This window comes from Mytilus galloprovincialis, chromosome 1, assembly GCF_965363235.1.
Source record: "Mytilus galloprovincialis chromosome 1, xbMytGall1.hap1.1, whole genome shotgun sequence".
Taxonomy (NCBI): Eukaryota; Metazoa; Mollusca; class Bivalvia; order Mytilida; family Mytilidae; genus Mytilus; species Mytilus galloprovincialis.
This window is the reverse complement of record NC_134838.1, coordinates 43,646,262-43,673,292: the sequence shown is the minus strand read 5'-3', so window position 1 is coordinate 43,673,292 and position 27,031 is coordinate 43,646,262. Positions and strand designations below refer to the sequence as shown.

Here is a 27,031-nt window from a genome sequence, read left to right as displayed (position 1 = left end):
TTTACATATCTAAATGCATACGTTACGGTCGTACACTTCACATAAAAGGAATTCCTTAACAAGGGTTTGCTTTGTACACTCAAAACTGATCTTTGGAATAATGCATGTTAGATGCGCTTACAGAGTTATGAGAATGAACGATTGAACTCAACAATTTGTTATTAAATATTTCCATTTGATTTGAACCAGAAAAGTTGTCTTACCTGTTTGCGAATTGTATTCTATTCTCGATTTTGACATTTTGACTGATTGTAGATTTGATTGTGTTTTGTAAATCAAGGTGCAATCAAAATTTGATCCACATTCAATCACAATGATGCACTACTGTGCCGTGAATTATTATTAACATCTGATCGATTCATTTTATCATAATCAACAGTATGTAATTTGATATTCTTAGGTTGAAGTTTTCTGGAGGAGAGCTTTATTTGCAGAAAACATGAAAGTCTACTGCTTAGTGAATGCTGAAAATTTGGACTATGATATCGCAGATCGAGCTGAAAGAAGATTACATACATTAATGACCAGCTTGAAAAACAAAGGTATTATTTGAAAAACAAAGGAATTATCTTAAAAAGATCAAATAGTCTATTTATTGCATAATATTTTAAATTTATTTTAAGACAGACTTTTTGTTGCTCATGCAAGCATTGTGAAGAGGATGTATGCTGCTCAATTGTATTCTTGTGTGTTTTTAATTAAATTTTGTAAATGAAAAAAAAAAAATGTAAGGACCATAGACAAAAGAAAGAATGACAATTTTTATGTGTGTATACATTCCTTTATACAGTAAATATTCTGATCACATTAAAAGAGGGACGAAAGATACCAAAGGGATAAAAGACGTTTGGATTTCAATGAACGTATTATGTTGTAGAGAATTGATAAGAAGTAGTGAATTCGTAAACGATAATCAACGAGCGACTTTAGTCGCGAGTTGATTATCGTTTTCGAATCCACTACTTCTTATCAATTCTCTAGCTTAACCCATTTCTAGTAAAACGACTATCTGTTTCATGATCTGACAATGAATCAACAGAATTTCATGAACATAACTTCGTATTTTGTCTTTTTTATTCTCTGATAGCTGGAAATGATTAGATCCACACGGTTCACATTTTTATATAGCTTAATATAAGTTAAATTTAACTTAAATGTGTTGATATTTTCCCTTTTTATTACCAGATTTTATATTTGTAAATAATTATTTCATTCTATGTTTAAGCATTACAAATAATCTATATTGATTAGATTTTAGTATTTATAATTCTTTCAAAAAGACATATAATTAATAAACGTAATTTTTAAAATCTTTTTTTGAAAATTGAAAAAATTTGACTACCAACATTTAGAAACCTTTAATATTTACATATATAGTATTTAGCAACCGAATGAGCACTTAATGTCGTCAATATCTCCCAATTGATTAGGTTTATAACACACATTAAAAATAACTTAAACATTTTAAATCTTATTGAAGTGAAAATGTCACAGTAACATCACTTCTCTAGAAACCAGTTGATGATAAGATAGATACAAGTGATTAGTCTTATTTAACATGTTTAAAAAATTATATATAAATTTTGTGTAAAATGGTTCCCTTTCATTATCTTTTGATTATTGTAACATTATTTCATTTGGCATCCATCGACAATCAGTTAATGATTTAGTATTATTTGTGGTACTCATTCTGAAACCCAAGCAGACTTGCTCTTATAACAAATGTACAATATATAAAGTATTCAATTTTGCAGAGTATCATGTAAGCTGTTCATAGCCGTGATCGTCTAGTCGTTGGCATGGTAAAAAAAAATTGTGATACCAACAGTGCCAAGTTCAAGCCTAGTATCCTGAATGATTTTTCTTTGCAATATTTTTCTCTTCTAAAAAGTAAAAACACAAAAATACTGAACTCAGAGAAATCAATTCGGAAAGTCCATAATATTGTTTTTAATCTTAGGGGTATCTTTATTTCATTTTTACTATAAAGTTGACGATTTTGTATATAGTTTTGCCGCCAAAGAAGTAGTTTTATAGTCAAAGCTTATCACTCTTTATTAAAATTAGAGTCAGTAAGATGTTGATTTATATAATCAAACAAAGAAAAACTAAGTGATCATGGTATGATATCATTTTAATACTAAATATCACATCTAATAAGTTGATAATTTTTCTATTTTAATATCTTACTATATTGTTCTCTGTTGTTTATTGTGTGTCACAATGTAAATATGTTTGTGTTGCTATAGCATGTAACTACTGCTTTGCAAATAAAGAATTCATTCATTCATTCAAGAATGATATTTAATTAGTCATTTATACCGGCACTCGTGGTCTAGTGGTATCATGCATAGACTACAGACTATAATGACGAAAATACGCGCGAGTTCGAATCTTTCATTAGTCACGCGTTTTTGAGAATATCACATGCCGTAAATTAAAAGTTTAAAGTTATGATAAAAGTTATCTTAAGTTAACATGGTGGCCAGTGGATTCTTGAAAAATAATCCACTGCTAGAACAATAGACTGACGTCAGAGAAATGGGTTAAATATGTTTTAATTGTAAATTATTGAGTCAATGTTTTATTATCACAAATAATTTAAACCTTTATTATTTTTTTCATAAGATAAGGATCTAGTTTTCAAGTATACATTTGCTTTATCACGATTAAGATAGCACATTCGGATTTCCCGCAAAGAAAAGTTTTATTTGTTCTGAATTGTGCCATTTCTTACTAATTTCGGGAAAATTGTTTGCCACGAGTTTTTAGTTTTGTCGATGTATTAATACATGAGAAGATCATAGTTTTGATAACCAATGTTTTATTTTATTTATTATAATAAAGATTGTTTCTACCATCAAATGTCAATAGAAAAATTGATTGTGACAATAGGGTTTATCACATAATATTGGTTGCATAGATACATGTTGTACTCTTGAACAATAACTTAATACCCTTTTTATATATGCTAAATATGTAGAATATAGTTTTTTTTTATTAATACCTGTCTATCGTTGTCTATTATAAAAAGAAAACAAAAACATTCTTCATTATGGTTTGTCGGTTTAAATACTAAAGAACCACCGGCACTGAAACTTACATTTTTGAAGTTTTTTATTGACTCAATAAACAATAAAAAATACTTTTATCAATAACTTTCATTTTTGCATTGATCAACGCTGTATTGACAATTATTGCAAAATATGCATCCTATACGGAAACTTTTGTTCCATAAACATTTTAAGTAGAATAATTCTTTTCGGTGAGGTAACCTGTTGAATGTTTTTGAGACTTGTGTTCAATACTGTTACCTTCTGTTGACTATTTATGTCAAATATAATTCATGAAGTAATGTTAAATGTTTCAGGTATAATGTACAAGCTTGTTATAATATGTTGCACAAATAGCGAACAAAAATCGGTCATTGTGAGGTCTTTGAGTAAATTCTATAGGCCTCAGTATAATCAACCGGACACTCAAAGTATTAAACAGTACCTGATTAGAAAGTTCAAATTTGATAAAACTGGAAAAAAGACAACCTCTGCAGCTGTAGTTGATTTTGATGAGTAAGTTATTTCATATTTAACATGATTATAAGATGTGAAATGGAACTTTTGAAGACAGTAGGTCATGTTAATCGGGTAAAATTTTAAACCACACGCCTTTGGTGTCTAAAGATTTTGTTCCTGTTAGATTTGAAAATCTTCGAAGTCGGAGGCAATATAATACAAAAGTATGACTTTCATCTTCTATCTATGCTTCATATTTTTCTGTACATACATAAAAGCTATTATTAATAATAATTCGTAGTGGTAAAATTGAATTCATACCATTAAGACAGGTTAAGGACACGATCGTCAATAAGAAGACGATTATGGAATATCTGTTTCACAAATGACGACGAATATTTTCCTATTGATGTAACAACGATTACTTTCTCCTTTCCTCGGATGTGACCGTACAAATAAACTTTACACCGGTTGTCACATTTCTAGCAATATCTGCTTACACAAGTTACACTCCAGGAGCGCCTTTAATCTACCCCTGTTTTTGTTGGGATCTATATGCCTAGAATGTTGTGTTTTATGAATTTTTGTTTGTCTTTGCTTTGCATTACATTTTTTCAATGACATTATCAGTTTGTTTTCGATTAATGAGTTTGAATATCCCTCAAGTATCTGTAACCTCCCAATTTCCAGAATATTGTCATGTCTTTGACAATGCTGCCTATCACAACGTTTGCCTAAGTCATATGATAAAATTGAAAATGAAAATGGGGAATATGTCAAAGAGACAACAACCCAATGAAAGAGAAGATAACAGCCGAAGTTCACCAATTGGTCTTCAACGCAGCAAGACAATCCCGCACAATAAATACCTATAATATTGATCAGCACCATATCTTATTGACAATGTCTTGAATGTTCCAATCAAACAAAAGCATAAAAAAGTTTTTTATTTATTCAAACGTTTATTGATGATTTTATCTTCCAATTCTCACATAATTTCAATTTATTTGACTAAATTAAACTATTCAACATGCAATTCAAAAAACGATTAGCATACTTTAAATGAATAATTATTTAGAAATTATAATCAGCACGATACTTTTCAGCATGAAACAGGAATTAGATTTTATAGGATTTCAAGTGTGATTTCTTATCGCTTTGCGCTTCTAACATTCAATAATTGCTAGCGGTCTAGTTTAACTGAAGAGTTTGATTTGATGAAACACATATTTTAAAAAAAAAACATGGTCATTGTGTTATTTTTTTCAGTAGATTGAGAAAAACAGTACCAATTCATTATCACTGATCTAGTATACATATTGTTTAAGGGGCCAGCTGAAGGACGCCTCTGGGTGCTGGAGTTTCTCGCTACATTGAAGACCCATTGGTGGCCTTCGGCTGTTGTCTGCTCTATGGTCGGATTGTTGTCGCTTTTATACATTCCCCATGTCCTTTCTACATTTTATTGATAGTAATGAAATGCTTTATTTTAGGTTGAATTTCAATATAATTTGATAAACTAATGCCATTGTTATATGAATGCAGGTTTTCTAATCAATTGAAAGTATATTAAAGCTTACTCCAGTTAAAGTGAAAACATTGAGCCCGAAACAATTTTATTGTGTTAATTAATTGCAGAAGTACTGTGAGAGTTGTAAAGTCTAACAGAGCAGGAGTTGGAAAAACTCTTTTTAAAAAAAGAATGGTTTCAGAGCTCACAGCACTGACACAAAGTTTTTCAAATGAGGGAGCAAACAATTTGACAATTCCTTTACATGGCAAGTCAGTTAATGTTGATGAAATAATGGAAAAACTTCTTGCGACATTACTTTCGCCAGAAAAGCAACAACCAAGAATATTTCACTTTGATTTTTCTAGTGAGGTAAGTTTACTTCTACAATTTGCAATAAATTTAAGTTTACGCTCTTTACTGATATTTAAATTGAAAAAACCCTTATATTCAATTCCTTTTCTCGGCAAGCGTATTTTCATCTTAAATAAGTATTATTATCTCACTGCGTCGTGGGATCTGACTCAAACAGCCAAAATATTAATGACGTTGCAGATTAGCTGACATTAAAGTTGTTCGAAATTTACTTTAGGTAATGACTAAAAGCGTTTAAAAAGCCTAATCTTAGAATTGTTTTCATTGCGCTTTGCACTTAATATTCTTTATTTATTGTAAAGGTTCAGAACGGAGTGGATTCCCTCTTGTTCCAGCTACTTGTGTTGGGAAGTCTAACGTCTAGCTATGGTTATGTTTGGAGGAAGTCTTTCTTGGATTATTACATCGTTGAGTGTTTGAATACTTTAGTCAGAGATCCTTTCATTCAGGTTATTGTGTTACACTTATATTGACATATAGAAATATGTAATAATAAAAAAGCTTATCCCATAACGCTCATACCGAAAAGAAATATAGACAATTTAATGAACAATCAGTGTTATAAGATGTTTTATATTAAAACTCTTTGGTAAGTTTTTGTAGTTTTCCGTTTAACTACATTTACTTTTAAAGTTGATAAATTAGAGTAAGACAACATTATTTGCCTGGCTTTCGTCCTATGTATAATTTACCGACCCGTATATATCGTATCAAGACACTAGCACGCTTTGTAACGATTTTTATTTCCGAATTTCATTATAAAAGGGTCAGACGTTGCGGCAATAAACTAATTAATATTTTCAGTTGATGGTATAGCTGTAAAATGACCACTTTGAGTAAATAAAGTTATTTTGAGTATCTGATTGTTTGTTTCGGTGACCAAGTCTTCAATATTAAGAGCCTACTTGAACTGGGGCATAAACCTACAAATGTCAAAAACAACAATTTCATATCAAATAATATTGATATCACAATTTTTTATGTTTACAATTTTTGATAACTTGAGAAGAATACGACTCTACTACTGGATACTAATCGTGTATTTAATATATGACAACCCGCTGACCATTTAGATTTATATAAAAAAATAAAACACACTTATAAGCCTTATATAAAATATACATTTCCCTCACGAGTTCGGTTTTTAGAAATGATATTCGTAGATGTGGATAGGAGATAAGACAATATTTTTTATATCGTCACGCTCACTAATATTTCAAGGCAACTTCGTTTTACGACACCAGATATGTGCAAATACAGTATTGCATATAAATATTGGTTCATTTGATTTTAGAAACAATGGTGTTTCATTGCAAATAATAAAACAGCATGTTATAGCACAGTGAATTTCACAGTACCAAAATTGCAGCGCGTACCCGAATTGCACCAAATTTACAAAACAAAAGAAGCGGATATCATTAAGGATTATGCACCCTTGTGTTGATTCAATGCTAAACATATTGAAATTTTATAGAATATCCACAGCCTTTCTCCTTGTACTCTCATATTTGTCAACTCGGTGCATGATTGATGGAGGATCATTTCCTAAAGTGGCAGCAATGATTTCATCAAAACAAGTTTATACATTTAGATATTGGTTAAAACAAATATAAATATATAGACCAATTCATGATCAGGTACACCTTTTCGTGACTCTTTAGTGACTCAGCACGAGGTTTCTTGAAATTTAAAGGTTGTTTACGACTTTTTGTAAACAATAAACGCTGGGTCATTATAAAAAAATTAGTGAGTAATTTATGTGTAAAATTTTACAACAAGAATCTCGGTTTTAAAGTCTAAGGATTTTCTACAAAATCTGGTTTTATTTGCCTCAAAATCTCCTCTTTCTATTAAATGCAGTAAAACAATAAAAAATAATGCTTTGCACGAAGTTTCCTCCTGATATATGTTAAAAATTAGCCATCTATATTATTCATTTTCTCTGCTGTTTTGATGCAATTGGAGTTTGAAAATTTCATACTTTATTGGCTACAGAACGGGTCATAAACCTTAAAGGAGTAGGTTCGGTAAGACCCCTTTTTAGCCCCAATATATAGCAGTTTTACAAAATTGTGAAAATGTAATCTTTAAACTATTTATTGGAAGGAAGAACGCTTCTGCTACACAAACGTGGATTGTTTTTTGACAATACAATGCACATATATCGGGTTCTAACATCACTAGGTCATGCTAAATTACTGAAATCTTCACAATTTTAGCATTTTAGTTCAATTTTAGACGGTTTCCGTCTTAAATGAATGTGGCCGCATACGTGTTCATTCAAAAATATTGAAATGTTGTATTTGATGATAATACATTACATATATAACGGTTGAGGATGAACACGGATGCGGCAACTTTCATTTTTGACAAAAACCATCTGAAAAAATACGATTTTTTGCATAATTGATAATTTTTTTATATTTAAGCTTGAATCGGGGCGTTTTTTAATGACTTAATCAGTTCAAATCTTTCACAGAAACTAATTTAAACCATTGTGGTGACGTCAGCCTATTCATTTACCGTGGATTCTTTTTCTTTAAACCATTGTGATGACGTCAGCCTATTCATTTACTGTGGATTCTTTTTCTAGAATCAACGCCCTAAATATTTCGCTGAAATGGACTCATCATTTTATATTCTTTTGTTTCCTTTGTGTGCCTACTTACATTAAGTTTGAATTGACTTATTTACTGATTTCTGTTCACTAATGGAATTGTTTTAAAAACTTACTTTTAGTTTCTGTAATTTGTATTTGCCTTCACTGGGAATAGAACCCGTCCATGGATTCTGTAACGTGTTACTGTCATCAACATATCGACGAAACCTCTGGGCTACCAATCGGTTACGATTTAAATGTATAATTTATACATATAAATGAATTATAATTTGTACATTGGTACAACATACACACAGGGCTTGTAACTCTATATATACATAATAGGCAAACGTATAGTATGCATTGGTAGCCACGCGGTTTCATGGTTAAGATAACTGATTTAAGGTATATATGGACTTGTCTTTTTAAGATCGAATCCCTGAATTCTCTTTGCTTTCCTTTTTCTCTTGTTTTCCAGTTTTTGTTCTTGTTTTGTATGTTATAGTGGATATTTTGTGTAATAATAGCGAGTTTGGTCGTTTATTATCGAATTGTTTTTGGTTATTCCACATGTTTGAAACAAAAATGACGAAATTTTAGTTGTTCATTTGTTTTATAAATACATATAATATGATTAAAGAGTGTTCAAAATCTTTCGTTAGATGAACCTGAAATTTGAGGTAAAAATCAGCCCTTACCGGACCTACTCCTTTTTCTTGGAGACTAATAAGTCCATCCTTTTATAATCTGCCATTATTCACGTCTTTTAATGTATATTCAAAAACGGACAAAACGGTCACATTATGTATCACCATATGAAGTATCGCGAGAAAAAGGTAAATAAATTATAAACATGTTTAAAACGATATGAATTCGATATTTTTAAGGTATCATACTATAATAAAATTAATAGTAAGCACGGACTTATGTCGAAAATTTCTTAAAATTTGTAAAAATAGAATATAAGATCAGTTATTTGATTTTTGCGAATGTGAATTTATGCTTTGGAGAAATTTAGTAACATCTCATCAGGTCGTTTTGTGGTCGATTTAAAGCCATTTTTTATGATTGGGTATGGATTCAAAATAAGATTCAGTTTGTGAAACAATATTTGTGAAGCCCAGGTGGTCGTGTGGTCTAGCGGGACGGCTGCAATGCAGGCGATTTGGTGTCACGATATCTCAATAGCATGGGTTCGAATCCCGGCGAGGGAAGAACAAAAAATTTGCGAAAGCAAATTTACAGATCAAACATTGTTGGGTTGATGTTTAGACGAGTTGTATAACGAAATTTGTTTTACATGCACACGTATAAAAATTGCGGTTTTTATCCAACTTTTGCGCCAATAACTATTTTCCAGGGGTATCATTTGCGAAAAATTTTGTTTTCCAAATGTATCAATTGCGCCAATATTGGGAACTCATTTGCACCCATTTACCTGTACACATATCTATTATAAATATTATATACACAGTGCTTTGTTTCCACCATGCGTATAGAGTTTATTATCATTAGGAATTATTACGAACTGTTTTATACATTTTATCCTTTAATGTTTGTGGTTTTTGACTATAAGTAAAGTTACATCCTACTTTACGCATTAAAGGAGTAGGTCCGGTAAGGACCGATTTTGGCCTCAAATTTCAGGTTCATCTGACAAAATATTTTGACCACTTTTTAAACACTTAAGTGTCTATTTCATTTGAATCAATTAGTTTATGTGAAAGATTTGAACTGATTAAGTCATCAAAAACCATCCGATTCAAGCTCAAATATGAAAAATCTACCAAATATGCTGGAAAATGTCACTTTTCAGATGGGTTTTGTCAAAAATGAAAGTGGCCGCAACCGTCTTCATCCTCAACCTTTATATATATTATGTATTATCATAAAATACAACTTACATTTCAATATTAAGGATGAACACGAATGCGGCCACTTTCATTTTACACGAAAACCGTCTAAAATTTAACTAAAATGCAAGAATTGTGAAGATTTCAGTAATTAAGCATGACTTTATTGTGCTGGTACCCGATATATGTGCATTGTATTGTCAAAAAACAGCCCATATTTATGTAGCAGAAGCATTCTACTGTCCAAAAATTACTAAAAGTTTATGTTTTAACAAATTTGTAAAACTGCTATATTTTGGGGCCAAACAGGGGTCTTACTAGACCTACTCCTTTGGAAGTACTAATGCAGTAGCAGTTAAAAGAAGATATGTTTCAGAAAAGGAAACATTTGCCGTGTAAACTGCCGGTTCCACGTTTGGAACTGTTCAGTTAATTATTTTAAATGAAATTTCTATAATTATTCGTTATGTAGGTACTCATTTTTAGAATTATTCCTTATAAAATTTAAAGACATAATCATAAGGAGAGGATTAACTGGAACGGAATAGATCAAAAATAGATATATAAACAATTAGGTTATTTTTGTCTCTTTTAAATAATTTTGACCAATATTTTGATAATTTGATTTAACACTGCACTATTCTTTTATTTTTTTTTTATTTTTGCTTATTGTTTCCTATTCTAGATAATTAAACCCTGTCTTCATTCTCTTTATAGTCTGATTATGTATTTACCGTTATATTCTAATACAATGATTTCTAAAGCCTTGTAAGCAAAGATTCCTACATCATATACGTAACATGTGTGTGATTTCTGAAATAAACTTGCAATGTAAGTTAATTGTTTTTGATACAAACTTGAAAACGGACATTTAAATACATGACTTATAGATACGCTTCGAACGTAAAAATTACTTTTTTCGATAATGATCCAAATTATTGTTTCATGTCCACTAAGTCAATTGTTACATACGTAAATATCATACTTGTAAAGTTTCGTCTTCAAGCGTTTCTGATGAAAATTAGTCAAGAAAAGGGATCCGAACGTCACTAATCTATGAAAGTGTTGAATTTACTGCCATTACTGCGTGTAATAATTAGTAACTGAAATTAATTTTAACAAAATTATTGATCAGTTATGACTTTTGACTTTTAAGGATAGCACCAACATTAATTTTGTAAGTCCCAGATGTGTTTGCTGTTCGTAGCTTTATCTGATTCATATAGTTTTTTACAGGGGAGAGAGCTGAAATATTTACACAACTTTTTACAATTGTTACCTCACGTTGTATGTAGATCTCCTACAGAGAACTTGGAAATTTCACGTGGAAAAAGACCGGAGGATTTTTCAGAACATGACAGACTTTTTGACACAACAGAATATCAGAGTCCTACCTTCCAAACATCTTATCATTATCTGCGAGAGCTTGATGCAAACAATACATCAAATGATGGCAGTTCAAGAAATTTAGATGATGGGATGAAACATTGCCTTGCGATTCTTCTAAGGTTTGTTTTATTGTATAGGTTGATTGAGAAGTTGCTAACCATTAAAGTATAATAATAGTAAAATGTAGATGCAATAAAGTCAAAATTCAAACTGGAGTTCCTGTTGTGTCGAGTCAGATATCGATTAGGCGTTAATTAAAAGTTTGCATTATATTTCGAGTTTTAGTTTTGTGCTGGTGGCGATAACTTATTGAATCAGTACCAAAATGAATACTTAAATTGCTGTCCTGAGGGTAATGATAACACTGGCAGAATATAAAAGATATACCGAACTTCAAGTTTAACAAAAAAAAAGGGAAGTTCTTAAAAACTGACAAAATAAAACATTACCGACCAACTGAACTAGTGAAACACCACTCTCATATTCCTGACTTGAAACAAGATTTTTGTTAAGACAATGGTGGGTAAAAACGGGTTATTATATCTCTCTTAACATCTAAATTGCATGAAAGTTGTCTATAGGTACATTGTATTTACAAAATGTATTGAGCATTATAAACAGACATTATCGGTTACTGTGACAATAATTGGGATTTAACAACCATAACTTTGTAAACATTAATCACAGACACACAACTGATTAAAACATCCAGCAATCTAACAAATAAATTCAACAATGATTCAAACAAAGAGTATTGTCGATGATGGTAAATTTAGTAGACGATACCAAAAGACTGAGTGCTGATCCATTTTGTTTTACAGGATTTCTGTCCCTTAGAAAGGCAAAAATTTATGTAAATTAATTATAGGTAGACTCAAGCTTACATTTTATTCAGATTGTATGAAAGGTTTAAATGATATCGGTTTATATATATTGAGCTTGAACTTGAATTGTGAACGAACTTGAACTGTAACTTGCAAAAGCGATAATAACAGTTACTCAAACATTAAAATAAAATTTGTTTTCACATCTAGCTCAAACTGAAAGCATATCTCAAAAGTTAACTTGTTTCTTTTTAATATTTTTTAACTTTGCCTCGTACACTATCGTCTGTTTTTGCCATGGTGCTGTCAGTTTGTATTCTATTCTTAAGTTTGAATATCCTTTCGGTATTTTTAAACTAATGTTAGCCATTACTTCAACTAATACCTGAACTCAATTTCATTATTTAACTCGAATTGCTAAGTCTTCTGAACTGCATCGATCACGTGTCAGAAAGTGTGTACTTTTTTGTAATTTATACATTTATACATTATGATTTTTTTTGTTTAAATCATCGTCTTGTTTTTAATCGAACATAAATAAACTGAGCTTCATCTCAAAAAAAGTTTTGTTTTAAATATTATCAAGAGATTAATGAAGGGAAACCTTTTTGAATTCTATAAATGTGCGTAGTTACTTGAAAAATCACAAATCATTTCTTAAATAAGAATGGTTATGCATGAAGAGGTAACAAATATGAAGAGAAATCAATTTTTGTTTCTTTCTTTACTTCTTACAGATCGTGTGTTTCCCTCGGTTTTGGTTGTAATCCGGAAATGTTTTCTTTCAATCGATTTATGACTTTCAAACAGTGATATACTACTATTACCTTTATTTGGTTCTTATTTTATTCATTATTTAATAGTTATCCCACGATGACGCGGTGTGCTAACACTGACACACCAAGTCCGTGGGATAAATATTTTACATCCCAGCTGTTTTAGTTTAGACGAAAAAACATTTACAATTCATAAAATCTAGTTTAAAACGCCACACAACCATTATAATACACTTTATACATTACTATATGATTAATACCCTTTTTGACCCCCGAACACGATGAGTAGATATCAAACATTGTCAACTCGCCCCACTGGCCAATCGGCCCAATCTATATCGCCACTTTATGAAAAAATCGCCCCACTCTTGTTTACCGACTCGCCCCACCAAAAAGTGTAAAATCAAACTGAACAATCAACGACAATTCACTTATTTACGAAAAGGGTTTAAACCCCACTGAATAAAGGTCTGCCAACTCGCCCCACTTATAAAACTATCTTGCTTCCTTTAAGTATGTTAAATTACTGACAGTTTGTATTCAGTCGTCCAGTGTATATGCTGGGATTCGAACTCAAGTCCTTTAGCATATGAAGCCACGACACAACCACTACACCAAGTGGTTGTGTCGTGGCTTGATATGCTAAAGAACTTGAGTTCGAATCCTAGCATATACACTGGATTTTTTCTACGTGAATTTTGATAGATAGTCTTTTCCTCATAATTGTATATTTAATTATAAGTTTTATAGTGGATTTGACATTCCCGCCAAAATGTTACAGAACAAAGGAAAGCATACATAACAAAGAAACTCAAACTGGGGTGATCTGGTAGGGGTGATCCGACTCAGATCACCCCTGTTAGAAAAAAGGAGCTGGGATGTAATTAACCGTAATTATCTAGAAACTTTGAATCAGCTTATTCGTGGCGAAGCGGTTATCAAAGTGCGAAAACACTAAACACGAAAAGATAAAATGCAAGTTTACAACTACAGTACATTCGATTATAGGTATTGATTGCAGGTATATTTACGACATTTCCTAAATGATTATTCTTTATTTCAAATTCCTTCACACTTGTTGTAAAATTATTCTCTTGGCAAGGTCATATCACATTTTTCAAGTTCTAGCAAGTACTTTTGGATAATAAATGACATGAAAGGTACTTTATTTGCCTCTGATACTTGTAACCTAACTCTCCCGCTTAAACTCTTTTAGTATAGATGCAAGTAGTTGTTTCTCTTTTTCATAATATATATTCTTAGAAAGCGTACTTTACTAAGCTCATACTATGTAGCTATCAAATATCAAATATATTTGATTTTGAACAAAATTCTTACATTCCATTTATCTATTAATTGAAACTTCAGTCATAATGATTCTTTAAAAAGGTATCAACAATAGAAACTGTTTCGTCAATGCATGAAAAACTCATTATCTCTCCTAGACAATCGTAAAAATGCCGGGCAATTTTTTTATAATCTGAAGTTCAACTGTAAAGAAAGAAGAAAAAAACGTTTGGCTAGATATTCTTTAGTGGGCTCTGTTTCTCTTTAGATTTGCATTGTAGACTTTATGTTTAGACTATCGTGTTCAAATGACATACAAAGAGATGATTTTTTGCTACTTGATATCCTCATGAATTGCAGCCTTTTTTCTCATATGCACCAACCTATATTAGTGACTGCATTTGACGTGTAAGTTCTTCTACTGGCTCGTAGTTGAGTGTAAAAAAACATAATACTTCAGTGTACTACAAATAAATTGTAAAGATTCAAGATAGATAGAAAGATATATCTAATTTAATTTTTTGATTGAAAACTGAACAGTAAAAATGATCATCATTGACTTAATATAGTTTGAATTTGTCGGTAGAGATTAAAAAGTGTTATTATGTCAAAGTTTGGTGAAATATTTGTTGATTTAGTGCAACAACTTTAAAATTGATCAACATTTATTTTTCACTAGTCTAAGAAGCAAAGGCAATTGAGAAAAAACCGTTACAAAGTTAATTTGAATATTTAGTTTGTTAAACCATGCGTTTTACATTTCCTATTCCTTACTGTGATTGGAAAACTGCGAAATTAACTAATGTATACCAAATTCTCAAATTTGAGTCCTCTGTATTTACCTTGTTATATATTCGAGACTAACTGTAATGGACCCGAGGCTAGGAGAGTCGAGTTCCAATACAGCTGATCAAGAATTTATAACAGGGCCAATATAGAAACAACAAGTTCATACCACTTCTATTAAATTCTTTAATTCTTAGAATTACAATTAACTAAGAAACTTACCGTAAAGAAGATACATAATTTCATATCTGAACTTGTCTTTTCGCATTTATGTCCATGGATTTTTTTTGTCAAAATTTTCAGTTGTTATTTCGGATTTCTCATTAAAGTACTCAATATTATGCTACTATTATATTTTTTTAAGTAGTATATAAAGTAGGTGGGAAGAATAAACCCGACAGTTTCTTTCCAACTATTCTCACTCTTGGATCGAATGCGTTCGTATAAGCTGATCAACAGAAATGAAACAGTGTCAATAATCGAATATCGTACTAGAAAAGGCTGTTTCCGCATTAGTAATATTAAATCTTCGTTTGTGTCGATAGGGCAACGTCATCAGTATTGCACATATCTATGTATCCGTATTTGGGCTGATTTGCTCATTTCATTTAATAATTAATTCATGGGTCATTTTTAAAAGATTAATATAGTAATCGAATAAGCAAATGCTACATTTTATTTGTTATTTGATTGCATGTCCAGTACTCTATTTGTTGTGGTTTTCAACATGTTCAGGCACGTTACAATTAACGTTAACCACACCAGTGATTTTCCCTTTTGCATGCAGTACTTTAAAAAGAAAGAACCTTTACTAAGATAAACAAGGTCTTCGTCCTATTTCTGCCATTATTGGTACATATGATAAAAAAAAATCGTATGCCACATTTTTGTATCTAAATAAAAGGTTAATGATCCAAGATATTAATCTTGAATCAATATATACAAATCTTTTGATACGGGAACGTAAATTAAGTGTGCACACATAGACGTTGACCATTATTAGCATAGTGACACCATCTATATAAAATATTATAACCAAATGTTGTTGTTGACCTTTATTGGCATCTCAAACCGGAAAGCGGGTTCGTTGCTTGCAAAGAAAGGCCTTCAAGAAGCATTCTAGATGTTGTTATAAAAGATAAGAAGTGGGTCCACCAGGCAAATTTGACCCCTTTGCACCAGCATATCACAATGCCTTGTTTGGGACCCGACCTCACATACGCCTACTCAATTTATCTCTTTCAAAATATATATAAATATGAAATGCTAAAATGCAGTGGTTATGTCAATATTACACTTTGCGTTCTAGATGATGTAAATTAAGAAAATAAAAAAGAGAAAAAGGAGAAACCGGACTATAACCCTGCACTACACATAAAAGATTTGAGGTTTTACACTTAATATCATATTTAGTCCTTACTTTTCATACTGACCTAAACTTTGTTGTTTATGCATTGTATATTATAAGACTTTTAATAGCAATAAGATACCACCTGCAAACACTATCGATACTGATTCATTAAGAACATAATGAGGCTATTGTAAGCATTGTAAACATTCATTTTGATCAATCACAATCAACGAACGATCACGTGTTTATAATTTTGACCTAAATTTTAAAACGAGGCACTTTTTTGGTAGGGTAGAAAATTTACCATTCTTGAATACGTTGTAATTCTTAAAAGTTTGTACGAATTTAATAAATATGCATGCATGGTAATATAATGAAGATAACATTTATAAAAAATTACACATCGATCCGAAGGTGACCTCTTCAAAAACATTCTACTTTTGTAACGAAGAATGGTAACGTATAGTCTCTTTTATAACAGTAAAACTCATTGAATAGTCTACCAATTTAGATCAGAACTATTCATTCAATTTTCTAGCTATTCAAAGGTATGGAATTTTCTATTGTGTTTTTATGGAGGCGGTATCCGCGATTTTACATGAAAATTTATTATAAAAAACTTTGCCACTTTTAATAAGTAGTTTCTGGTAGCAGTTCACAATTTTGCAAACGGGGCATCATTTTGTCAGTTTTGCGCACAGGACAATGTATCTTTATTTTTTCTCTCTGAATTTTGGTACCGAAACATTTCACTATATAAGTTTGTTAAAACGAGGTTCTAAATAACTTAAAAGTGTTATTGTTTATGGGTATGATTGTATTTCAGTAGTTGTTTTAAAGGGAAATATATATACTACCACGGTGACATACATCCAGCGGATTGCACATACATGTGTTTTGATACAGTAGTCCAAAGATGTATTTGTGAATATAAAATCATGTTCATAAAGTATCACCAGTAAACACCTATTAGTCTGACACAGCTGTGTTGATTTGACCAGTTCCTAAAAGACTGAACTAGAAAATCTGAATTGACTTTCAGTTTTTCCGTCAATTTCCGGTTATCTTTAAATTCAGTACAGTTCAGACTAGTCGTTTGCAGTCCACCAAGATCTGTTTAGTCCATGTCAAGACTGTTCAGTAGTTGATATGTGCCTGTATGATTAATAAGAAATATAAAAATATGTTACTAATATAAAGTCCCTGTATTCAATTGAAGAACGAGTATTCAATATTTTTTATGTTTTTTTTTTGTAGATATTGTGGAGTGGAAGACCCCTCATGGTCAGAGTTGCATCACTTTGTTAGTTTTCTAAATGCACAGTTACAGGATTTTAAAGTTTCAGTATTCTGTAGCGCTGCTGCACAACCAGATTTACCAGGATTTCAGAAGTTTGTTTTAAGGTTTCTTATACAGATGTCCAGGGTATGTTATGCTATATTATAATGGGAGCATTACTCTGGAAATATTACACTTGCTACCACATATTAGAAAAACAATAACATTGAACTTATAGGATTTGAATTTATAATATTCTATACATCTATATCGCATGCACTCCCAAAATCAGCGTTTGTAAGTTTAAAGGGTTTTCAAAATGGTTATATTGGCATGCTCTGTCATCATTATTGATGACAATAAATACAATGATTATAAATGTCAGGCTTAAAATTTGATACACACGTTTAGTCTACAATGGAATTATCAGTGACGCTAGAAATAAAAAAAGGTTAAAATGTAAAATACAAAATAAAAAAATACGAATTTTAAACAGTTTATTTTTAGTAATGACCAAAACGACTAGTGGTCGTGTTTTGTCTTCAGGGATGACTCCCCAACCAGCAGTGTCATAGCCAAGGGGTTGTAAATGAACTCATCATAGATATCAAATTAGGAAAGTTAGAAGGCAATATAAAGAACTAAGTTGAAAAACATTCAACTTCAAATATGAATTGATTAATGTCGTCAATATTGTACGAATTGTTCATAGCTTTCGTGTATAAAACGACAAGAGCGACAAATGAAATTAACCTTAATTACTGCTTGATATTTTATAGGACTGGTATATCTTTTCTCTTAGATATTCCTGATAATTAAACTTTATTAGGCATGTGTCATGGAACCATTCCTGGTCCCTTATCGACTATTCTAATATGACGTGCTTCTTTCGCTTTGTGAATAAACCCATGCTCTAATCCAATAAAATTTGTTTTCACATGCGTATATTGACTAATACAGAATAATGAATTTTATCAATTGGCATGCATTTAATAAATCTTATTAACTTAAAACACATCCAAACTTTTAAATGATGCACATATTGTTACTAATTCATTCATAATGGCTGTCATACGCTGTAATTCGAAATTAACATATTTGACCTGGATTCTACAACCCTTCATGCTTGCTGTTCAAAACTCCTCCCTCTGAAAAATCACATTGCCAGTCGTTTGCCTTTTCCCCAAAGAGGGAGTTTCATGGAGGAGCCTACACACTCGCTCTATACTTATACACGTCGGACATAGAAATTACCTCCATTGTCCTCATCAGAATCGAAATAATTGATGCAAGCTATACTTTATTGTAGTTTTAACATGGGTAGATATTATATTCGTTTTATTTTAGCCCTCAAAATCGTTCGGGCAAAAATAATCACAAATATAATGCCTACCCATGTTAAAACTGCAATAAATAAAATTGAGAATGGAAATCGGGAATGTGCCAAAGAGACAACAATAAAGTATAGCTTGCATTAATTATTTCGTAATTCATTTATTTTTTTCAAATGTTCTTGATTGGATGTTGCTCTTTTAATTTAATCTCGTGACTGACTCTCTAATTGAAAGAAACATAGAAAAAGACGCAAAATAACCATAAGAGCTGATCAATTTTAAAATCTTCGGACTTATAATCTTAATTTTCGTGCATTTGACAGTGTTAACCTGGTAATTTTGAGAGCAATTATGAACAACCATTGAAAATTGCTTCCGTGATTACAAATGTAATTTTGTACGCAATCAAAATTGTGTATAGTTATGTTAATGTATGTAGTTCATAATTTAAAGCACGAATCAATTGAAATCATATCATCTATTGAAAAAAAAGAACAAAATTATAAAATAATGCTATATGTATTAATATCAGAAAATTATCTGTAACACCATTTTTCGAGTTTGTTTCTTTATTTATCATTGATTACATAGACCAAAAAAGACTCAATCTAATAAACAGGTAAATTTGAAGTTTATGCATTTCAATCCTACTGCTATACTTTTGCTAAATAAAAACAATGTTGTAATCTTATTTTGTGGTCTCATGATAATAAATTAAGAAAAACACCTGAATATTGTGTATTGTTCCATAACGGTAACAGTTATTTGACTTTGATTAAGGGGTTTTAACACTTTTTGCAGGATTTCTCAACTAGATCACTTGTGATAAGTGAAGAATCTCCAAGCTGCCATGTGGTAAACAGAGGAGACAATAATGAGGACAATGATGATATTGTACAGCAGTATCAGATGAGACATAAGTGGGAAACAAGGTAATCGTGTCGTTTTCTTAAACCACATCATTTTTATTATTATTAGATAGGTTCTGAAAACGATAAAATAATAGTTTGTTGAATAATTGATTGATTTTGTGAATCATTGCATAATTATTTCGTGAAATCGGAGGTGCAACATCCTATTCATGATGGTAAAAAGTTAATAAGTTATGAGTATGCATTTCTTTAAATTATAAATACAACTGAGTGATCATGAACTTTGACAATGTCATGCTTTTCTCTGACTGTTTATGACGTCTTTTCACTAAATCCATTGGATGTTTGATGTGTACTGATTAATAAGTTAGTCTAAGAGGCATGAATAAAGACAACAGACGTATACCGCTGTTCGAAATTCATAAATCGATAGAGAAAACATACCAAATCGGGTTACAAACTAAAACTGAGGGAAACGCATCAGATATAAGAGAACTACGACACAACAGAAACACAACTTAAAAATGTAACACACACAGAAACGAACTATAACATAACAATAGCCATTTCCCTGACTTGGTAAAAATTGTGGTTTGAACCTGGTTTTATGGCATGCCAAACCTCCCGCGTTAATGGCAATGTTAATTATAATATTAAAATGACAATATTACATGACAAGACTACAATACAAATAAATGAGACAAAATATTGGACAGAGAAACAAAAGAGTAATAGCCAACAAAAGTACCAGTTTAAAAATTTAATAGACCGGACGTGCTCCACGTCCACACAATACTAACCAATGACGCTAAGTTTGGAAGCCAAAACAAGTACAAAGTTGAAAAGCACTGAGGACCGAAAGTCCCAAAACAAAATGTAACGAATATGCCTGGGACAAGTACATCATTATTATTTAGAATTTAGAATAATTCATACTTTTGTGAACAGTAAATTTTATAAAATGACTACATAATAGATCTACATGATTAAAGTGAAGTGGTGACTAGCTATAGAATACAAACAGACACATTACAAAAATACAGAGCCGTGTTGGCTAAAACTCAGTGTAAGGCTCAAAATGACGTCATATTTGAATTTGTAAAATGTATCTAATACGCCTGTGACAAGAACATCATTATTATTTAGAATTTAGAATAATTCATACTTTTATGAACAGTAAATTTTATAAAATGACTATATAATAGATCTTCATGATCAAACTGAAGTGGTAACTAGCTACAGTTGGGTGCAGACCAAGCATTACATAAAGTAAACGCAAGTTAACGCCGCGTGCACATATTTCGTTAGTTAACTTTAAATCTCCCGTTTACTAGTAAACGCACGTTTACTATAATTACGTTAACGTGGTCGAAATGGAAATTTCTAATGTCTACCCTAGTAAACGGGCGTTTGCTATGTGTCCATTTAGTCAGTAGTAAACGAGCGTTTACTTCAGAATTCTTCAAATTTATTTTTACGTGCACTTAAAAGTAAACGGGCGTTTAGTACAGATTTTACAAGTGTATTTTTACGTGCACTTGAAAGTAAACGCACGTTTACTTTTCGCGTTAACTGATTGGGTAAATTTAGAAATAAACTTCAAGTTCATTTGCACATTTATTTTATAAAAACGACCTTTAGTCTTAATACTTTACGTATATGTGTTTCAAACCAGAACAATTCAAAAACTCTTTTAATTCGAAATATTAAATTACACAAAATCACTTTCATTAAGTCCATTAACTTTACTGATTGGCAGATTTCTATTTTTCCTTTCAAAAGTTACATGTGCAAATATCGATACGGAAAGAAAGGTTATCCGAGACATCGGGAGAATATTTCTATATGATGGGATATAAACATCATGGTTTACGTTCTTTCGTTCCCCATTCATAATTGTCTCTTCGAATTCCTAACTATAACTCGGTGCATTTAATACATTATTTTTAATCGAAATTCACCTTGTTTGCCTTGGATTAACATGATAAGAATGATAAAAAAAAACGTAAATTGTACAGTGTATTGAAAGGGATATCAATAAAGTGTAATATATATGTACATTTGTACCATCTCGTCAATTTAAATGTTCAAATATTGCTATCTTTACATGGATATTTAACTAATTTACTATGCAGCTATATATAGCGCTATTATGGTCTGTTTTGGTTATAATTCGAGTCAGTCTGAGGTTAGAAAACTACTGAAATTTGTTTCAATATTCAATATTTTGAATAAAAAAAGGACATGCTGTCACTCTCAATTGATGCAAACAAAATTTTTTAGTCATAATATTCAAATATTGCTACCTTTTTCATTATACAATGAATCCTTACATGAAAATATAACTCATTTACTATGCTGCTATATAGATTTACATAATAAAATGCTTATATGGTCAGTTTTGGTTGTAACGGACAAATAATTTTATTATATGAGTCAGTCTGAGGTATGAAAACTACTGAATTTTGTTTACGATTCAATATTTTGAATAAAAAAAGCACATGCTGGCACTCTAAATTGATGCAAACAAAATTTTTTAGTCATAATATTCAAATATTGCTACCTATTTTATTATACAATCAACCCTTACATGAAAATATAACTCATTTACTATGCGGCTATATAGATTTACATAATAAAATGCTTATATGGTCAGTTTTGGTTGTTGCGGACAAATAATTTTATTATATGAGTCAGTCTGAAGTATGAAAACTACTGAATTTTGTTTACGATTCAATATTTTGAATAAAAAAAGGACATGCTGGCACTCTAAATTGATGCGAACAAAATTTTTTAGTCATAATATTCAAATATTGCTACCTATATATTTTATTATACAATCAACCCTTACATGAAAATATAAAAACTCATTTACTATGCGGCTATATAGATTTACATACTAGAATGCTTATATGGTCAGTTTTGGTTGTTGCGGACAAATAATTTTATTAAATGAGTCAGTCTGAGATATGAAAACTACTGAATTTTGTTTACGATTCAATATTTTGAATAAAAAAAGAACATGCTGGCTCTCTAAATTGATGCGAACAAAATTTTTTAGTCATAATATTCAAATATTGCTACCTATTTTATTATACAATCAACCCTTACATGAAAATATAACTCATTTACTATGCGGCTATATAGATTTACATAATAAAATGCTTATATGGTCAGTTTTGGTTGTTGCGGACAAATAATTTTATTATATGAGTCAGTCTGAAGTATGAAAACTACTGAATTTTGTTTACGATTCAATATTTTGAATAAAAAAAGGACATGCTGGCACTCTAAATTGATGCGAACAAAATTTTTTAGTCATAATATTCAAATATTGCTACCTATATATTTTATTATACAATCAACCCTTACATGAAAATATAAAAACTCATTTACTATGCGACTATATAGATTTACATACTAGAATGCTTATATGGTCAGTTTTGGTTGTTGCGGACAAATAATTTTATTAAATGAGTCAGTCTGAGATATGAAAACTACTGAATTTTGTTTACGATTCAATATTTTGAATAAAAAAAGGACATGCTGGCACTCTAAATTGATGCGAACAAAATTTTTTAGTCATAATATTCAAATATTGCTACCTATTTTATTATACAATCAATCCTTACATGAAAATATAACTCATTTACTATGCGGCTATATAGATTTACATAATAAAATGCTTATATGGTCAGTTTTGGTTGTTGCGGACAAATAATTTTATTATATGAGTCAGTCTGAGATATGAAAACTATTGAATTTTGTTTACAATTCAATATTTTGAATAAAAAAAGGACATGCTGGCACTCTTAATTGATGCGAACAAAATTTTTTAGTCATAATATTCAAATATTGCTACTTATTTTATTATACAATCAATCTTTATATGAAAATATAACTCATTTACTATGCGGCTCTATAGATTAACATAATAAAATGCTTATATGGTCAGTTTTGGTTGTTGCGGACAAATAATTTTATTATATGAGTTAGTCTGAGGTATGAAAACTAATGAATTTTGGTCACGATATTTTGAATAAGAAAAGGACATGCTTGCACTCTAAATTGATGTAAGCAAATTTTTTTAGTCATAATATTCAAATATTGCTACCTTTTTCATTATACATGTAGAATCAATCCTTACATGAAAATATAACTCATTTACTCTGCAGCTATATAGATTTACATAATAGAATGTTTATATGGTCAGTTTTGGTTGATGCGTACAAATAATTTTATAAAACGAGTCAGTCTGAGGTATGAAAACTACTGAAATTTGTTTACGATTCAATATATTGAATAAAAAAACGACATGCTGGCACTGTAAATTGATGCGAGTAAAATTTTTTTGTCATAATATTCAAATACTGCTATCTTTTCATTATACAATTAATCCTTACATGAAAATATAACTCATTTACTATGTGGCTATATAGATTTACATATTTATTTAATAAAATGCTATTATGTTCAGTTTTGGTTGTTGCAGACAAATAATTATATAATACGAGTCAGTCTGAGGTATGCAAAGCTACTGAATTTTGTTTACGATTCAATATTTTGAATAAAAAAAGGACATGCTGGCACTCTAAATTGATGTGAACAAAATTTTTTAGTCATACAATCATTATATAGAATGCTTATATGGTCAGTTTTGGTTGTTGCGGACAAATAATTTTATTATATGAGTTAGTCTGAGGTATGAAAACTACTGAATTTTGTTTATGATTCAATATTTTGAATAAAAAAGGACATGCTGGCACTCTAAATTGATGCGAACAAAATTTTTTAGTCATAATATTCAAATATTGCTACCTATTTTCTTATACAATCAATCCTTACATGAAGATATAACTCATTTACTATGCGGCTATATAGATTTACATAATAAAATGCTTATATGGTCAGTCTGAGGTATGAAAACCACTGAATTTTGTTTACGATTCAATATTTTGAATAAAAAAAGGACATGCTGGCACTCTAAATTGATGCGAACAAATTTTTTAGTCATAATATTCAAATATTGCTACCTATTTTATTATTCAATCAACCCTTACATGAAAATATAACTCATTTACTATGCAGCTATATAGATTTACATACTAGAATGCTTATATGGTCAGTTTTGGTTGTTGCGGACAAATAATTTTATTATATGAGTCAGTCTGAGATATGAAAACTATTGAATTTTGTTTACGATTCAATATTTTGAATACAAAAAGGACATGCTGGCACTCTAAATTGATGCGAACAAAATTTTTTAGTCATAATATTCAAATATTGCTACCTTTTTCATTATACAATCAATCCTTACATGAAAATATAACTCATTTACTATGCAGCTATATAGATTTACATAATAAAATGCTTATATGGTCAGTTTTGAGTGTTGCGGACAAATAATTTTATAATACGAGTCAGTCTGAGGTATGAAAAGTACTGAAATTTGTTTACGATTCAATATATTAAATAAAAAAAGGACATGCTAACACTCTAAATGGATGCGAGTAAAAATTTTTAGTCATTATATTCAAATACTGCTATCTTTTTCATTATACAATCAATTCTTACATGAAAATATAACCCATTTACTATGCGGCTATATAGATTTACATAATGAAATGCTTATATGGTCAGTTTTGAGTGTTGCAGATAGATAATTTTATTATATGAGTCAGTCTAAGGTAAGAAAACTATTGAATTTTGTTTGCGATTCAATATTTTGAATAAAAAAGGACATGCTGTCACTCTAAATTGATGCAAACAAAATTTTTATGTCATAATATTCAAATATGACTTCCTTTTTTATGATACAATCAATCTTTATATCAAAATTATAACTCATTTACTATGCGGGCTATATAGATTTACATAATAAATTGCTTATATGGTCAGTTTTGGTTGCTGCGAACAAATAATTATATATTACGAGTTAGTCTGATGTATGAAAACTACTGAATTTTGTTTACTATTCAATATTTTAAATTGCTGTCAATTGTATTATTTGTTCAATTATGGCATAAAAATATAACTGAATTACTTCTATATAGAATAAGATAACTTGTTAAGAGGTAAATATTGTCAGTTTTGGTTAATGATATCAAATAATTTTGTTTTACGAGTCAGACTGTCTAAGATGAGAAAACTGTTTGATTTTGGTGATGATTAAATTACATGTATTTGAATAAACATACTTAAACTATTATTTGCGAAGAACAAGAAATTTACCATAATTATTGTTCAATTAAATACAAATGTGTGACATTTTTAAATAACTTTAATCGTCAATATGTCAAGCAGAAATGACCAGTTGGTCAATTAATTTTGATGTTCCTTATAATTTCATATTTTAGGTCAGTGTATCCAGGTTGCGATGACAATCTGCGTTAACGGGCGTTTACTACAAACAGTAACGCGCGTTTACTTATTACGAAAATAGAAGACGAGCATTTTTCCACGTTAACGAGGAGGTAAACGGGAAAGTAAACGCCCGTTTACTCTTTACAAAATTAGAAGACGCGCCGTTTTTGCGTTAACGCGGAGGTAAACGCGAAAGTAAACGCCCGTTTACTTTTAATGTCTACTGCAATTTCGGAGTTAACGCACAGTTAACGCGACGTTTACATGAAGTGCACGCGAGTAAACGCCGCGTTAACTTTGTCGGCCCGTCTACATGTAATGCTTGGTCTGCACCCAACTGTATGGAATAAAAACGGACACATTTCAAAAATACAGAGCCGTGTTAGCTAAAACCCAGTGTTAGGCTAAAAATGATGTCACACACATGAAATGTTTGTATTAGTTGTTAGTGACTTTGAACAAGCTGTCAGTAAATGCGAATAATCTCAGATCTGTATTTAAGTTTTTTGCTGTTGGGAAATACAAGTACCCGGGCACGTCCACTCTGTGTAGTATTTCTATTTGTATCCCTCTGATAAGTTAAAAAAGAAAAGAAGATGTGGTATGAATGCCAATGAGAAAAGTCTCAACAAGAGACCAAAATGATGAAGAAATTAACAATTATAGGTCATCGTAAGGCCTTCAAACATGAACAAAGCCCATACCGCCTAAGCCTATTTCAACTGATTTTCACTGAGATATAAGCAAACTCGTGCTGTTCGATTTTTCAAGGTCTATTTAATTTCTTATTGTACATGTATAATAATGTTTTAAAATGACAGTACTAGTGCTTCGTAAGACTTTAAAACATGATTTACCTTTGTTTGACTTTCAATGTTAACATACTTTTTCTTTAAATAACTTTACACATACAGTTCACGT

The 27,031-nt window shown here is 30.6% G+C and overlaps 1 pseudogene; it reads left to right on the top strand.

The window, feature by feature from the left end:
- Positions 1–27,031, top strand: part of LOC143060957 (E3 ubiquitin-protein ligase rnf213-alpha-like) — a 198,751-nt pseudogene that overhangs the window by 43,945 nt on the left and 127,775 nt on the right.